Below are 16,196 nucleotides of genomic sequence, written 5' to 3'. Positions count from 1 at the left end.
TCAGGGCTGGCGGAGGGCTGCCAGTGGTTGGCACCCTTGTTCTCGTTCTCCAGCCTGGGAAGGGAAGCCTTGGAGTCCAGGCCCGTTGCTAAAAGACCTCATGGAGAAGTGAAAAGGAAGTTGAAAGCCGCATAGCGAGCATTTGTACCGTCAGCAAGGGCTGTCTTGCTGGAGCATATATAAAACCAATTGTCAACACACCTCACCTTTGCCAGAAAAGCAAAAGAAGAAAGTCCTCAATAGAGAAGAAATCTAATTGCAGGATACCGGCCTGTTTATTCAGTCCCAGTGACCACTGGAGTTCGTGCTGAATGCATATTTTAACACGTATAATGCAGCACTGTCAAAATTACCTTGACAATAATAGGTCTGTTAAATTATAGCTCTATAAGTTTGGAGGTAAAATGGCTCTGCTTAGCACACATTAATCTATGCCTGTTCACACAAGTGCTTCTGCCGAGCAGGTAGCGTGTTTAAACAAGAAATACTGGTCTTAAAACCTCTGATTTATGGGAGGCGTTCTGACACAGCGTCATTCAGACGATTTACAAGGCAAGGCTTCATGTTAAAATATCTCACTGGTGTCATCACTCGTCACCAGCGTAAATATTCAGCAATGGTGCTGGAAATTGGTGAGGTGCCCGTTTGTGCCAGATTGCTCGCTGTGTTTCCTTTCAACTGAGATCTGTCGTGGATATGGCTAAGAGAAACTATGATTTCTCTTCCTTGAGTGCAGACGAGCTGCAAGAAACCAAGAATAAGAATAACAGTGCCCTGACAGCTTTCATGTACTCACCATGCCCAGATTGGCTTTAATTATGCCATAAGGCCTCCCGGGCTTCTTTCAGACCTTTTCCTTGCTTTATGCGCATTGTAAAGAATATATTTATATGTACATTAGTTGCTTTAAGAGGCATTTTCTGTTCAAAGGAAGAAGTTAGTCATCGTCAGAAAAGCTTTGTTGCAAAATAAAAACACACATCTCCCCTTTCATTTTTTTCCCTGTTAATAATAACAAACGTGAGTGAGTACAAAAGGAATTACATAGAAGATTGCATTAATCATAGTGATCCTCAAAGGCCACATAAATATTATGTTTTCTGGTCTGAATGAAATAGCTAATGGTTTGAAGTGGGTGTGGCAATTAAGTCCTGTCAAGTTGTCACATATTAAAAATAATTTTTTTTTTCACATAACAATGGTTATATGTACTTAAATTCTTATCAGGGGTGATATTAAGTGATATTTTATGGGAGTTGCCCATTTACTGCTAATAGCACAATAAAAGCCTTTGTTATGAGTTTAAATAGTTACATAGTTACATAGATTTGATTGCTGTTGTTATTTCATCAGTAATCTCTCTAAGTGAGATTATTATAGTGCTTTTTTACAGCTGGTAAATATTACACTGTTTTAAATCTGTTAGAGTGTTTGGATTGCTCTTTATTCATTTTTCCCATAATAAATTGTACGTGTAAATACTGGCAGCTCAATCACACACACACACACACACACACAGTGTGTGAGAGAGACAGAGACAGAGACAGTTGGAGAGAGACAGACAGACAGACAGACAGACACACACACACACACACACACACACACACACACACACACAGAGCATGCGAGAGAGACAGAGACAGTTGGAGAGAGACAGACAGACAGACAGACACACACACACACACACACACACACACACACAGAGCATGCGAGAGAGACAGAGACAGTTGGAGAGAGACAGACAGACAGACAGACACACACACACACACACACACACACACACACACGGCATGCGAGAGAGACAGAGACAGAGACAGACAGCCCGGTGTTTGTGGTTATCCTAAAGAATGTTTAAAACATAAGATTTGGAAAGCTGTTAACTTGTTGAAAATAATGATCTTGTTCTATTTCAGAAGATTAAAAGGATGACATTTTGCTTAATTATTTTAAGTGATTTTTCCACGAAGGCATATAATAAATATTACATGCATATTTGTATTTCATCTTTGTCCCCTCTATTATATATGTTATTCTTCATTTTGCAATGAACAAACTGGGGGGAAAAATCTAAATATTGGCATCATTGAGTCTGTGACATTTTATCTCACATAAAGTATAATTTTTTGTTTGCCTTTATACAGAAAGTACTTATCAAAATAATAGTCACCTCTTACAGTAAATTTGGATTTAGTATCTGAGTATACTGCTAGCCTTCTGAGTCTGTCTTCTCTGAAGGTAGGCAAGTTCTATGGCTGTGATGTAATGCCTTATACCGTGAGGCACCCAGTGGTTTGGAATCTGTGGTGTTTAAATTTCTAGCTAATTTAGAGCTAGGCACATGTGCAGTCCTTGGCTGTTGCCATCTGGGACTCGTAGTCCACGGGCATTCAGGGCTGCTGTTGAAAGGTTTCTCTCCACTGTTAGTTCTGCAGCCAGAAATGCTCCAAGCAACAAGTGCGTGGAGGATTCTTCATAAAAGTCTCTGCTCTGCAGCATTTCGAGGGAAAATGGAGTTGGGAGTTCTGTACCAAGTTCATCATGAATAAATCTGATGTTACGGAGTCTGGCGAGGGGGAAGCAGAGTTTGGGGTGCTGTGTGGAAGCCAGTAAGGTCTTCCTAAGTTAAGAGCTGTGTTCTCCTCCTTTTTGCCTGTCGTAGTTAGTCACGTGTGCCCCACCTGGGTCTTGTGTTGGCTTCGCGCTCTTCAAACTTATCTGCTGCTTTCTTACCGCATTTCTCATATTCAAGTTCAGGCACTTTGTACTTGGTGAGTGAGTGCGTGTTGGTTTGACAGAACAAAGGAAAGCCTCTATGTCCCCAAGCTACTCCCAGAAAGAACAACGGAGCTCCGAGATAACTAGGATAAAATTACAGCCTTTTGTTTTACATTTAGCATGAATATAGGATTGAACTCTGCTTTCGTAAGAGCAGCTGACAGTACGGTACGGCGGACCTCGTCTGCAGGTTGGGAGGGCACAGACAGAGGAGCCAGGGTTGGTGCTTTGGACGCTGCCATCCATGAAGCTGGCCTAGGGTGGTAGACAGAGCTGTCAGACACCTAACACATTTCTTCGAGGCATCACTGGTAGTTGAAGGGAACTTTCAGTCTTCCCGTAGCTCGGGGTTTGAGTACTTTCATAGTTGGGTTTTATACACTGTGTGGCCCCAAGAAATAGAAAGGAGAAAATGCGTCCGTTTTGAGACATCAACAGACGTGGTCAGACGATAGTGGGCAGGAGGCTGAGGCGGGTTGAGAGGTTTGCCTGTTTCTGCCTGGTGGGAACATGGCCTTGTGGTCGCTAAGGCACTCACTTCAGTTGCCTCGTCCTTTGGCCTCCAACAAGTAAAAAGGAGTTTCTTTTCTCCTCAGACATTTATTGGACATCTGCTAGGTGTCTATTAAACCTCATCTTCACAGGCATTGGCAAGCCTAAATAGCCACAGACAACAGATTATTTTAAGAAAACATAAAAATAAACCAAACGCCATCCTGCACCACTATTGCCTGATTCTGTATTGAGTGGATGTGGATTGGATAGTTCAGAGTTGTGGGCGGAGCTGTAGATGCGCAGGGACACCTAACTCACCATCCCTGACATCAGACACTGGCCCTGATTTCATAAAGTTTCTGAAAGCTCTTCTGGTACCTCAAGGTCAATTGTTTTCACACCGAAACCACACTAGTGGGGGATGGAAGAGTTGGGAAGCAAGTACATGAGTCTGTGTTGAAGATCGCAGTCACTGAGTTTATAGCAGACTCAGAAGGCTCAGCTGTTATCCAGACACTTTGCTGCCCCATCGCAGGAAACAGCTCAACCCAGGGAACGCAGGAAACAGCTCAACCCAGGGAACCGGCTAAGGCGTCCAGAGTTAACCCTCGAAGTCTGGGCGGGAAAAGGGATATATGCAGTGGCGTTTTCACTGTTAGTGATGTTATCTTGCAGTTAGCCATAATCCAGTGAGTACTCTTATTCTTGGAAACCAGGGTTAATCTTGGAGGGGGAAAAAAATCCCCGTCTTTAAGTAGAAGCTCTTTAATATCTAGAAGAAAGACTTGAGAAGCTTCAAAGTGCACTTTGAGGGGAAGTTTATTAAAAATGCTGTGGTTGTGTAGAAAGCTATCACAAAATCAGTCTCTCTGTTCTGCAGAGGCTTTGCTTTCATTTCTCTTTCTTTTTTACATTTGCATTTTAATAGATTATATCACGAGGGCAAATGTTTCAACCTCCTGAACACCTGGAAAGTCTATTTTAGACTTGTTCTGGGTGTTTGGAAATCTTCAGCCAGACATTGTTCCATATTCAGTCACTCTCATTGTGTTGGGGAAATCCTGCCTGCAGGTCTGCCTTTGCTGGAAACTGGTGCACGGCACAGCTTTTTGGAAAACATCCTTAGAAACAGTGGCCCTGCCCTGCTGGGGCTGCAAACCCCTCTCTCTGGCGTTGGGGTTAGTGGCTAGTTCAGGACTTCCCTTTGAACTTGAATTGGAAGTTAGATTTCTGATTTGGTAGCTGGACTCTTTACCCCCGGCACCCCCCCCCCCCCCCCCCGGTTTTTCGAGACAAGAGTTTCTCTGTGTAGCCTTGGCTGTCCTGGACTCTCTTTGTAGACCCAGTTGGCCGCGAACTCACAGGGATCTGCCTGCCTCTGCCTCCCTAGTGCTGGGATTAAAGGCGAGTGCCACCACTGCCCGGCTCAGTGGCTAGACTCTTTTTGCACTCAGCGGAGCCTATAATCTGATCTCAAGATTTGTAGGCCAGTCAAGAGCAGTTGTTTTTTTGAGACAGGGTTTCTCTGTGTTTCCCTGGCTGGCCTTGAACTCACAGAGATACTCCTGCCTCTGCCTCAAGAGTGCTGGGATTAAAGGGGAAAAATAAAGAACACTCTACAAATTTGCATGCTGTCCTTGTACAGGGGCCATGCTAATCTCTGCACCGGTCCAGTTTTAGTGTCTGTGCTGGCAAAGCCAGCACATGGTGCGAATCTTCAAAACTGGGCTTGGTGTGGCCATGTTGGTGGGCGGAAAAGGAACTCGTTCCTTTTGGTGGTGGATTTGGGGTGCTGAAAAGTTTTTCTCCCTTGACTTTAAATAAATGGATGTTGACATAACTTGCCGGAGCTAGTTATTACACAGGGCGGAGCAACTGGGTAATCTAGACATCACCTGCTTATCCCAAAGTCAGAGAGACTTGGGTTTCTTCAGGACTCACGAGCTGTCCATCCAGGCAAGTACACTCAGCACCTCTCCTACATTAGAGAATTTAAAAACTCCATGTGGAGCTGAGTGTGGTGGCACGCGCCTGTAATCCCAGCACCCAGGCAGAGGCAGGCGGGTCTCTGTGAGTTCAAGACCAGCCAGTTCTACAAAGCAAGTCTAAGACAGCCAAGGCTACCTAGAGAAACTCTGTCTTGGGAAAAAACACTGTATGTGAAGAGTTTCAGTTCCCTTGATGCCACCTTCTCCGAGCACTCTCCTTCCACACTCCAGAAGTTACAGCAGTGCTAAGCTGTCTAATTGACTTAGCTTTCAGGAACGGATCTTTCTGGGGTTTTTCTTTATTAAAATTGCTGAATGTTAGTTAAGATAAAGTCAGAATGTGAGCTTTTGTGCTGCAAAATAGGGCTGCCTCAGACTGGGAGCGCCTCATAGCTTTGGGTATACGTTGCGCCCCCGTCTTTTCACCCCTTAATTTTCACGGTGGTGGCTTCTGATTTGTCATCAAATTCGAGAGGACTCTGGCTGCCCGGAGTATCTTCCGGGTTGAAGCAGGTGTCGTCAGCAGTACTCATGTTTCTGGCCCCGGTGAGATTTAGTGTCTCCTGGTGCAGTGGGTTGGAAAGGGGCATAAGACAGGAAGTTTGGAAATGAACCGATAAGTAGAATTTACCGCAGGAACCGCAATGACCACTTCCTTTATTTCCTTGTGGAGGTTTGGAACCAACGCAGCCTGTGATAAAAAGCATAACTTTAGAGCCTGCCTACCTGTCGGCAAATCACGGCCTCATCATGCCAGGCTGTGTGGCCTTGTCAAACTGCTTGCAACATTATATGTGGCACTGTGTGTGTGTGTGTGCATGTGTGTGTGTGCGCGCGCGCGAGCGCGCGCAGTCCACGTGTGTGTGAATGTGATGCAAGACAATTGCCAGCACATGTAGTTAACATTGATTTATTTTTTATTTTTTGACCTTTTAAAATAATTCCCCAACTTACAAATTCTAAATAAATATGCTAGATAGCTTAGTTATTATTTTTTTTTTCTTATGCTGTTTTTGAGTTACTGTTTTGTGACAAGACACCAAAAGCCACCAGCCACTGAGGGAAGAGGTGAGTTTAATTTGGTGTGCAGGTCCGAGATTGTCACGGAGTACGGAGAAGAGTAGCAGCTGGAGCAGGAAGCTGAGAGTTCACATCCTCAAACATGAGTGTGAGACAGAGGAAGTGAGCTTACGTGCTCAAAAGCCAGTGACGTCCTTCCTCCAGGCAGGCTGCTCCTCCTGAGCCCCCAAACACTGCTGCCAACTGTTGAGCTCTCTGGGTCTGTCGCAGACATTGCTCGTTCAAACCGTTAAACGGGTGTTGATAAGTAACGTGTACGTGTGGTGTGTATGTTTTCCTGGCTCTGTGGGAAGTAGGGGAATCACCTGCGACTAACAAGCCTCACACAAATACAATAGTGTGTGCTTTTGTTTCCTTGCTTGTTTTGTTTTTGTTTTTGTTTTCAATGGGTCTTAGCTTTATTCCAGAGTTCGTTTGAAACTTAATTTGGCTTTACAATGAGAGCTCAATTTTGCATGTAAGTACCAAACGTCTGCTTTACTTTTTGTTTGAAAATGATATTGACTGAAGTGCAGTGCGGAAGTCTATTTGCAATTACGGAAAGACAGTTTGAAATTTGGTAAATTAAGTTCTATTTAAACGGCACTTTGGAATTGTTTCAGGTAAGTAGATAGTTGTTCTTCATCAGAGTGGGAGAAACTTTATTTATTTATTTATTTTTTGATGCTATTTCAGGTCAAAATGTAGAACTTCCATGTATTCACCTTTTTCAAAAAGCGTGAAAAATGACAAATTTCACAAGTGAAATTTAAAGTTGACCCCAGGCAGCTTCAGATTGTTGAGCCTTCAAATTTTATTCATGGGGTGTTTTCAGAGACACTCTGTGTGGCTTGTTCGCTGCAGCTAATTCTGGGCAATGCTTCCACATGTCTGTCAGGCGGGCACTCTGATGCTTCAAAACTTCCTCTTGCGCAAAATACAGCTACAGAGGCCTGAGAAGAAAATGAGATCTCTGGTTGGTTTTCTGAAGCCATGGGTTATCTTTTTCGAACACTTGAAGGGTGTAACAAGTCAAACAGGACAAAAATAACTCCCTACTACATCAACTGCTCCATTAGCATTAATAAACCAACCATTAAAATGCCACAAATTACTGGCTGATTCTAATAACCTTGAGAGATAACAAGATACGCAGCTTTGGGTGGAGAGACCTAAGAGAAAAACTCTTGCTGGGGAGTGTGTCTGCAGGCGGGCAGCCTTCGCCAGGCCCTGGACTAGAGTCAACATCTGTCACGTCAGTGTCTTCTCCACGCCCTGCCCCATGCTGACGCTCAGTGACCCTGTTGCACTATAGGATTTGTCTAGTAATAATGGAATAAAAGGGTCAGAACTTTAAAAAGCTAAGAAACCCCAGAGCAGGCAGTTTGGGAAAAGACACCAGAGGGTTTTTCAGTGTTCCTTTCCCTACTATGCCTTTGATGTCTCAGAGGTCAGTCATACGGCAGGTTGTGTCTGTTGGCAATTAAAAATCAAGCGTTTTGTCAACCTGGATCAGCCAAGAGTGGGACAGATTTGGCCCCTTCCTGTGTCCTGTCACTTAATAACATCATCTTCCATTTGTGTTAGCAACTTAAATGTGTCCAAATGTTGTCACTTTAGTTATTTCCCTTCACCTGCAGGCTTAACAAAATGACAACAAACAAAACAAAATGCCCGCTCTGGGCCCTGCTTCCTGAGTCTCTGTCTGCCCTACTGGTCTGCAGTGCCCTTTGTCCTCTTGCCCAGCCCTCTTGGTACTGTCCCTGTCTGTCTGTGCAAAGCTTGAAATAAAAACTTAAAGGACAAGATTCCCACGAATCACTGGCTAACACGAGAAAGTCAGCAGTTACTAACTTCTGAGTGTATCTGTGTACTGGGGATTTGGCACAAGGTGCCTGGCGAGTGTGCTCTTTGCTGGCCACAGACATTTTCCTTATTTATTTTGGGTGCAAGTGTGGCATGTGTACCTGTTTTTTTTCTATATGTGTGGGCGAGGTCGTGTGGTACCCTGAGGTCAGTCACTCTCCATCTTAAATTTTGAGGCAGCTTTTCGCCGAAACTGGAGTTCACCAATTTGGTGACGACGCTGACCACCTGTTCTGGCCAGAAGCCCCAGGGGTCCACCTGGCTCTGCCACCCTTCCTCCCACAGTGGTGCCGGCCTTACTGACTCACAACCCTGTGCTTGGCTTTTACGTAAGTACTGGGGACCTGAACCCGGCTCCTCCTGCTTGACTGACAAGTACTCTGCTGCCCAACATCACTGACACCCCCTTTTATGTTTATAATAAACTTTACTTCATGAATTATGCCCCGAGGAAGATGAGCAACAATAGCCAATAATGGGTTAGATTAGTGATAGTATACTATAATTAAACGCATTTAGAATTTTTGAGTTATTTGCTTCTGGAATGTTCCATTTAAAGTTTTCAGGTCAAAGGTTACTAGAGTCATGGATGAGGGTGACAGTGTGGTTCAGGACTCCCTGTCCTCAGTGCTCTGTGTCTGGAGGACTCCGTGTTTGCGCAACCGCGGGAGAACAGTCTCCGAGAAGCCTTAGTTCTCAGAATGCCCAGTGTTCATAGTAGACGTTTTGATCAAGCAGTAGAAAATGATGGGATATAAACCCAATTCTAGCTGTTTTTTATTTCTTTCTTAGAAAACTTAAGTATATGTTATTATGGTTTTGTGTGCTTTTGGAAAGCCCATTGTCCATTTCTCTTATGTTTTTATGGTGTCTCACTTGCTGTGGCTGTGATGAAACCTCCCAGTGGCGGGAGCAGGAAGCAGAAGGACCCATTTCATAGCGCACACAGAGAGCAGGAGGAGGGTCCAGGGTCCACTGCTTAATCCTTGCCCCACGTGACACACTTCTTCCATCAAGGTTGTCCCTCCTAAAGCTCGCCATGACGTCCCCAAACAGCAACACCAACAGGAACCAAATGCTTAAATCCACGAGCCTATGGGGCATTTCTCCTTCAAACCACCATGCCTGGTTAGTGGTAGAATCAACGTTACCAGGAGATGGGCCTCTGGGCGTGTCTACGGGGCTTACCTTGATTACATTAATTGAGATGGAAAGATCTGCCCTCTGCTGCCCCTGCTGGGATCCTGGGCTGTGAAGGTTCCTCATGGTGAATGGAGTGTGACCCACTGCTTCCAGCTGTGCCCCGGGGCTCCCTCACACTGACGGACTAACCTCCCCCCACAACTGCCAGCGCAAATGACTTATTACTCAAGTGATTTGCCTTTGCTGGGGAGTGTTAGTACAGCAACAGAAAAAAGAAAGTAAGAAAATGGTTGTTGCGGTGTTCGTTTTGAGTTACAAGTTCCTAAGTTCTAAGCCTGCCTGGCCGGTGGCCAGCCCATCGTTTCTCGTGTGTTAGTCTGAGGTAGCGTTACCTCTGCAAGGTTTCTGCTTCCCTCCTCCGCCTCACTCCTCAGGATCCTCCCACACAGCGACTGCAGCACACTAACGTGTGCGCTGACGTCACTCTTCCTTGGGTAACCTGCCGTTTTGTCAGGGGTCGGATATAGAACTTCACTCACCCTGAATCCATGTTTATGAATAGACCCCCTCAGAAATCTTCAGTTCTTTGACCCTTTAAACCTTCGCGCTGTCTTTGATAAGCTCGAGGACACACTCTGGACCTGGACAAAAGCAGGGGGACTGTTCTGCTTAGTTTTTCATTGTCAACTTGGCGCAACCTAAACCTCCCTGGGCAGGTGAGCCTCGACTGAAGAGTTACCTCAGTCATACTGGCCTGTAGTCGTGTCTGTGAGGAGTCACCTTGACAGACGACAGGTGTGGGAGGGCCCCAGCCCACTGGGTGGCACCATCCCTGAGGTAGGTGTATCTAGGCGCTCTGAAAAAGCCAGCAGGGAGCAAATGAGAGATCAGCAAGCAGTGGCGTTCCTCCATGGTTCCTGCCTCCAGTCTCTGGCTGACCTCTCTCAGTAATGATCGCCACCTGACCTGGAAGTTTAAGGTGGAATAAACAAACCTTTCCCTGCTCTGTTGCTTTTGGTCAGAGTGTTTTATTGGGACAGAGAGCAAATAGAAGTATCTGAATGAGGGGTCACAGGAAGGCGGGGCTTAGCTGGGAAGTCCCCAAAGTTCAGGAAGTACAGAGCTGCCTTCTGATCTGAGCAGGGCAGCACTGTGCTGGCTTGCTCCTCCCCACCCCCACCCCATTCCCACTGCCATCTTGATTCCATCTCTTAGCATGTTTTGTGCGCTTGTGGCCAAGGTCGGCTTTGACCTCCTGAACCTTGCGTCCGCTTCCCACGGGCTGGCCTGACAGCCATGTGCCACCTTACCTGATGTATGTGGTGGTGCATTAAGATTTTTCACACGCCCCAGGCAGGCGGTCTACTAACTCAGCTGCGTTGCCGGCCCCGCTTTACAGCACTGGATGTATTAACCTGTACAGCCTGAGCCAGCTGGCCTGCCACCTTTGCCTCCTGGTTGTAATGTCTTGGTGAATTAAAACTCCCTCACTCCTTTCTGATGAAAATATTACCAGTTTCCAATTGTGACTAGTAGATCCATTCAGCTCTAAGGGGACCTTTCAGAGGTGAGCCCCGGGGCCTTTCATCTGAGGGAGTGGAGTCTGTGACAGCCGGAGAGAGATTGGATCCTGTCATGATTTTATTTTATTCTGAGCCTACATTGGTATTATTTAATGCAGCCAAGTTTTTGAATGCCAGTAGAGAACACAGCTGAGGTCATGGTCTGAAGGGACTTTGATGTCCTGCGGAAGCCCGACTTTCCCCTAATATGCATGCAAAGCTTGTGCAGTACGGCTCTCAGGGGATGAGTATTTGTCCCTGTGGGTTACAATGGCAGACATAACCTGTGAGGGATGGGAAATGTCGGGCAGGGTGTGGGTTTGGAGGGAAAGGGGTAAGAACGAGGATGAAAAAAAAAATTAGCCATGGAAATCTACAAATACAAGGCTGAGAATATTCTTGCAGACTTGTCAGTGGGTTTTTTTTTTTTTTTTAAACCAGAACTGCAGGCACAGTCCCACATTCTGCAAATGGAAAATTTCTGATTAAAAAAAAAAAAAAAAAATATATATATATATATATATATATATATATATATATCAACCAAATGATTTCGCATTCAAACCCTTTTCTCCTCACATAGGAATTTGTACTCTCTCCTTTAGCTCACAGAGTCTGGGGTGGGGAGGGCGGGCGAGAGAGAATGCTGCAAATATGATTGATTCTTAGGGCCACTGCTCTGGAAGTCTTTGGTACCCTGAATTAATGAAGGAGTTTGGAAGGAGCAAACTGTGTGCCTGCAGGGTAGTTGGGAGGGTGTGTGCATGTGTATACATGGCATATGGAGGCCCGAGGGCAACGCTGGCCGATTCCCTCAATGGCTCTCCACCTTATTGTTTGAGACAGTGTCTCATGAGCTGGATCTCACCAATCCAGCCAGGCTGGCCGATGAGCAAAACCCAGGGATCCTATTTCTGCCTCATCGGGCATGCTGCCATACCGGCCTATTTACAGGAGCGTCGGGGGAGGGGGGGGGCGGGGGGCTTCAACTCAAGGCCTTATCCTTGAGCTGCCACCTCTCTAAACCCCCCCCCCCCCCAGGTGCCACCTCTCTAACCTCTTCCCCCCAAGCTGCCACCTCTCTAAACCCCCCCCCCCCAGCTGCCACCACCCCCACCACCCCCGCCCCGAGAGAAAACTGATTTACTTGTCAGGTAATGTGTTTGCAGATTCCTTGCTGGTCTGTAGTTTGCATTGGACTCATCTGTTGACTCTTGTTCAGCTGCTGGGGCCAAAGACCACCTTGTTTTCAGCCTGTGGGGTCCTTTCCTGACCACAGCGGTGTGAACAAAGAGCTCCATCGGTCGGTGTGCCCAGTGTGCCGAACAGTGGGTTGGCATGCCCTGGGGGAGTAGGGGTGCAGGTCGGTGTGCCCAGTGTGCCGAACAGGGGGTGGGCACGCCCTGGGGGAGTAGGGATGCAGGTCGGTGTGCCCAGTGTGCTGAACAGGGGGTGGGCACGCCCTGGGGGAGTAGGGGTGCAGGTCGGTGTGCCCAGTGTGCCGAACAGGGGGTGGGCATGCCCTGGGGGAGTAGGGGTGCAGGTCGGTGTGCCCAGTGTGCCGAACAGTGGGTTGGCGTGCCCTGGGGGAGTAGGGGTGCAGATGCTCATTTTCTGTGGCTGACATCAGCAATGAGGAGAAACTCTCAGAAGTAGTAGGCGCTACGGCGGGCCTGAGGAAGTGGAGCTAGCTATCCCAAGAGTGGGGACTGAGGGGGGAACCCCGCTTTGGTGTGGATTGCAGAACAGATCAGAGTGAGAGCAAGAGATGGGAGGTCAGCACTGAATAGGTGAGTTTCCGTTTGTGCCGTTGGCAGCTTTGTACCAAGGGGCGTCACAGGGAAGGCACTTACTGGTGTACCTGTGATGAACCACAGAGTATTGGAGCTGGATACAAGTTCTTTCTCTGCAGAGCACCTACTAACTCGGGTGTTGTACTCGGGGTGCGGGGTGAGTGAGGCAGAGCAACTGGACGGGACACTGGGTTTGGTTAAATGTGTTGAAGCTGCAAAGAAGGAACGCAGGAGGAAGAGCAGGACGAATTCTTCCCTTTGCTGCGCTTTATCCTGCCTTGAGGTGGAGGCAAACCAGAACCGTATAAATGTGCGTGTCTTTTTGAGCACTCGCAGGCCCATCGGGCACAGGCTGCGGAGGTGCCAAGGCAGGGGGCTCCTGGGGTGTTTATTTTCACTACCCCCCACAAGCTTACCCCCAATGCTTTTATATCAGGGCCAAGTTTCTGGGTTGCAGCTGCCACAGGAACAGGCTGGAACATTGCTCTTGTTTTGAACTTGACCACTGGTGATCTTTTATTGTTTTCCCACCTTTATTGACATACAGGTTTGGTGGCCTTTTTTCGTCCTTCCTCTGGAGGGTCAAGTGTCAGGCAGACACAACATTGGTCTCAGCACCCATGATGGCATCCCACAGTGCCCCTTCTCTTGAGTGGGGACATACTGCAAGTGCCGGGTTCTGTGTACATCCACTAAGCCTTCCATCCGTGTCTGGTGTTGGATCAAATCAAGCACCATGTCTCAAGCTAGGCCAGGAGAGCTTCAAAACCTCTGTGCCCTTGGTTCAGAAGCACCTTGATGCGCACTTGGGAACGCAGGTGTAAGGTCAGATAGCATGAGGATGGACGGGCTGCACATGTGGAGGGCCAGGAACCCAGAAGGGTGTGGGCAGGGGCTAAGGCAGACTGGAGAAGCATGGGCCTTTGGTGTGGAGGGTCGTCGGTAAAGCTGAGGTGTGAATGGGTGCTTGGCCCGAGGATGAGCCTGGGACAAGGGCAGGATGTGGCTGGCAGGCAGGGAGGGAGGGTAGAACACCCAAGTGTGGGGGGTCAGGGGGTGGGTGGGAGGGTCAGGCAGGTGCCACACTGTTGCTCTGTCCCTGGAGAAATACGATGCCATTCTGTGTGTAAGATGCCTGTCGGCCTGACCTTTCAATGCATGTCCAGTCTCTGTTTTATTGGGAAATATATAACGGACTAGAACTTGCTCCATCACAATTTTGTTTTTATTTATCCGGAACAGGAAGGTGTCTTAACACATCACAATTTTGCAACTAAGTGACAACTAGTTCGCATTTAACCACACTGTCTGTGAACTGGGCAGCACTTACGACAAATTCTACCATTCTCCTTTTACTGTTGCAAGTGCCTGGCAAAGAGGCATAAACCAGCCTACTAGATGATTCCATAGTGAGTAAAACAATGTCTGCTCACGTGCATACTTAATTTGAAATGGCTGAAAATGAGTATATTGTCTGCATTTATTTTTATTATAAATAATGGTTGATAGTTCATAAACATTCTTCTGCCTTTGGCTGTTTAAAGGTGAATCTGAGTGAAGTCTGCGGAGTCTGCTTGTGTGTGGGAAGCAGCTACAGAGCGCTGGCACGCCGCTTTCTGAGGGACTCCATCCCTAGAGGCCTTTTCTATCTCAAAGGCTTTATCATAAGGGAATGATGAGGCATTTTCTTTTAAAAATAAAAATGCTGCTGAGCGTTTTCCCTTCCTCCTCCTTCCTTCACAAATAATAAAACTTTGGTGCCTAATCAGAGTTCCAGATGTTTGTATGTATTTATTTATTCGGATATTTATAGTGTCTTTGTCAGGCATTTTGCCTCCCTGGGTGCATTCCAGAAATTTTAAAAAACATACATGGTGAAGCCACAAAGATCAAAGACCTGTGTCTTGTGAACTCTCTGCAGCATGTCGGGCTGGGGCAGCCCCTAAAATGATTTGTATTAGGAGAACAGAGGGAGTGCTCTCACTGTCCACATCGTGTTTTGTGGAATGTTCTGGCTGGAAGCAGAAGGACCCATTTTTCTTGGAGTCTTTCTCCTCTGCTGAGTGAGGGCACTGCTTGGAGACATCCCAGCAGTGCCGGGCCTGTGACCGCCCCAGCATCCGTAGAGTCATTGCTCTCTGTGTAGCCTGGGCTGCTCTATGCTTTGTCATCCTTCTGTCTCAGACTCTTATTTTTTATTTATTTATTTATTTTATTTATTTATTACTTATACACACAAGAAGAGGGTGTCAAATCACATTATAGATGGTTGTGAGCCACCGTGTGGTTGCTGGAAATTGAACTCAGGACCTCTGGAAGAACAGACAGTGCTCTTAACCTCTGAACCATCTCTCCAGCCCCTGTCTCAGACTCTTAAATGCTAGATATGAGCACGCGCCGTCACACCATCCTACCTGATTTTCTATATGTTTCTGTGTACGCCCTTGCTATTTCTCCCTTCAAAATACAGAAACTATTTCTTGATCTTCTTGCGTATCACCTCTGCTGTGTATAACATTAGACTGCTCACCACAAGTATGGTTTCTGTTTTCCCATTATGTCAGGAACACAAAATGTCTGCATCAGCGTGGGAAACAGTATGGCTTCTCACTGTGGCAGATTAACGGTGATGCTTTAGTCTCTGTGAAGGAGAAAGGCAAAGCATCAGCTGAGCCCGGCAGGAGGAACCGGTGTTGTGACAGCCGTGCTCTGGGTAGGAGCATCCTCTCAGGATGGCTGGGCTGCTAAGGAAGAGGCCCCTGTGAACACACAGCCTCTGGCCAATAAGCACTTTGCCTTTGATAGCTACAAGGTGGCACACGGCAGATGTGCTCCTGGGGTCTCCCTGACGCTCCAGGCTTTTTAGGTGTTTGACTTAACAGTTCTCTTTTCTTCTGCCACTGTGCTTCCCAGCCTTAGGTGAGAGGGCAAGAAAGTAACTGCTGCCAGGCTGTTGAGTTCAGGCCTTGAGGCCGTGGGATGCTGTCTTCTCCAACTCTGCCTTCTTGGCCAGACACTCTAGCGTCTGTGCCCACCCCCGAGGATCCTGGCTTGCTAGTCAGTTACCTGAGAAATGTAACTTTACCTCCATTTCTTTCTCCACCAGTACTGCTGTGAACGCCCTTTAGCAAAGCTCCTGGTGGCACAAACCATGGTTATATAATATTCCCTTTAAAATTTCAGGTGTCCTTTAAATATTAATAAAATCTTTTTCATTTATAAAATGTTATTAAATTATCTGAACGGTCGTGTACGGCTGACGTTTTAAAGCAGGCCCATCGTCATGCTCTGGTTCTGTTCTGTTAGAACAGACTGGATGACATTTAAGAATAAGTTTTCTGTGTTTTGCATCTATAACGATTTTGGGGCTGCTAAGTATAGCATATTTTCCTGTAATCACTTGTGGTTAGTGTTTATGAACAATAATTGAAATTCATTACATAACTGTAAAGTCAGACTGCATGTGGTTGTCAAAATAGTTTCTCTTTCTAACTTCCGTGGGGTTTTTCTTTGGG

General features: G+C 46.7%; 1 protein-coding gene and 1 non-coding gene across 2 annotated transcripts in view; one reads left to right on the top strand and one right to left on the bottom strand.

The window, feature by feature from the left end:
• Abcc4 (ATP binding cassette subfamily C member 4) overlaps positions 1 to 16,196 on the top strand; it is a 203,622-nt gene that overhangs the window by 104,636 nt on the left and 82,790 nt on the right. The window lies entirely within an intron of this gene.
• Positions 4,871 to 4,974, bottom strand: LOC127202440 (U6 spliceosomal RNA). The gene has a single exon (XR_007832317.1). It is a non-coding gene; the product is annotated as a U6 spliceosomal RNA (small nuclear RNA).

Source organism: Acomys russatus, chromosome 18 (genome assembly GCF_903995435.1).
Source record: "Acomys russatus chromosome 18, mAcoRus1.1, whole genome shotgun sequence".
Classification (NCBI taxonomy): domain Eukaryota; kingdom Metazoa; phylum Chordata; class Mammalia; order Rodentia; family Muridae; genus Acomys; species Acomys russatus.
This window is presented reverse-complemented; position numbering and strand designations above follow the sequence as displayed.